This window comes from Chiloscyllium plagiosum, unplaced genomic scaffold, assembly GCF_037043375.1.
Source record: "Chiloscyllium plagiosum isolate Xiang-an unplaced genomic scaffold, Cpla_swu_hap1 HiC_scaffold_8, whole genome shotgun sequence".
Lineage (NCBI taxonomy): Eukaryota > Metazoa > Chordata > Chondrichthyes > Orectolobiformes > Hemiscylliidae > Chiloscyllium > Chiloscyllium plagiosum.
In genome coordinates, this window is record NW_028270146.1 from 267,463 (window position 1) to 269,139 (window position 1,677).

Below are 1,677 nucleotides of genomic sequence, written 5' to 3' on the forward strand. Positions count from 1 at the left end.
GCTCGCGAGTAAGAAAAGCTGGTGGGCAGCTACGGTTGCTGCGACTCCCAAATTCTGACACCATGTGGTGTGATCGGGGCCCGGCGTTGGCGGGAAGGTGCAGCACGCAGCAGGGGTCCGAGGGGATGACATTGAGAGCAAGTGTCAAGGTGCGCAAGAGACAGAGATGGCGAGAGAAGGATAGGGAGCGGGAGCTGAGCAGCCACCTTAGAACAGACGAGTTTGAATCGACTCACACCCGGTTGGATGTGAGGTGTGAGAAATGAAGCACTTGGTACTCAAACCCATCCAGCAGACACAAAGCACCGAAAGCCTGAGTTATAAACATGAAGCTGTTTTTAGATTTATAGATGAGGGGTGCACCGTTCCCGGAGGTACTGCAATACCAGGTCGATGCGTGGAGTGGACGGAGCAAGCCCCTATTCCATCTCCCTGCTCCAAAAATCAATTTAATATATGGTCCCCAGATAAGGGACGTATCAGATATTAAACTGATAAGAACAGATACTACACTTGATCTTAGCCAAAAGGCCGAGAAGCGATAACTACAATACCGCGGACTGCCTCAAGTCCCATTTGTCCTCCATGTTTTCAATCAGCTTGATTCTGTTCAAAGACTTGTAGATCACTGCTGACAGTTTCCCTGTCGCCGTAGTCCTCCCAGGATTTCTAACGAGAGCAGCAGGTCCGTTTACAGCAGTTGCTTTTTTTCCCCTGTCAGTGAACCACTGTCTCATGGTCATGTAGAGATCGTCAGTATCTCACCAATCAAGTGGGTCAGGGCTAAGCTTACGTGACTTCTCACGTGACCAGCACAGCGTTTTTGAGGAGGCGGTAACCAACTGCAGAACTGCACGCATTGAATGATACATTCAGCCTGTCATGTCTGCATCAGCTCTCTGCACGAGCAACTTCCCCAGTCCCACTCGCCCTGCAGCAAATATTCTCTCTTCAGATAAGTATCCGACCCTCCGACCAAAGTCACCATTGAATCTGCCTCCAGCACCCTCTCTCTCAGGCAGTGCACTGCATATTCTCACCACTCGCTGAAGATGCTTGGGCCTAGGACGCTACCTCGATGAAACGTGACACGTAGAGAAGAAAGCAATAGATTCAGCCGAGCCCTCCATGTCTTTGATGTGTGTGGATGTGCCTGCAGTTAGAACATTGCACAGTACAGGCCCTTCGGCCCACGATGTCGTGCCGAGCAGTTTTCTTAATCTAAGATCAACCTAACCTACACACCCCTCAATTTACTGCCGTCCAGCGTGTGCTCGCCGAGCAGTAGCTTAAATGTCCCTGACAGTTTGTGGGAGATTAGAAATGCAGTTAGAGATGTTGTTTTTGCAGATGGGTGACGGGGTGTTGTGGGGGGAGGGGAAGGGGAACATTACACAAACGGTCGCGGGATTCTTGCAGCATACCTAAGGCTAAGATTTTAACGAATATAGAGGTTTTTGTTTAAGAAATAGTTGTAAACTAAGAAATAACTTTAAAGTGTTGTAGCTGACCACAAAAGTAGCAGTAGGGGCATTTCACAATAAGCTTATAGTATGATAAGGGGAACTGGATAAAATAGCAGACAGGCTGTAACAGACAAGGACAAGGACAGCAGGGTAGTCAGATAAGGAAAATTAGAGAAAAACGAGTGAGGTAATCGGCTTATGATAGGATGGG

At 48.5% G+C, this 1,677-nt stretch overlaps 1 non-coding gene across 1 annotated transcript; it reads right to left on the bottom strand.

Annotated features, from left to right (window-relative positions):
* Positions 1-352: 352 nt before the first annotated feature.
* On the bottom strand, positions 353-543 carry LOC122540790 (U2 spliceosomal RNA). Its single transcript, XR_006309410.2, has one exon. It is a non-coding gene; the product is annotated as a U2 spliceosomal RNA (small nuclear RNA).
* Between the last annotated feature and the right edge of the window lie 1,134 nt (positions 544-1,677).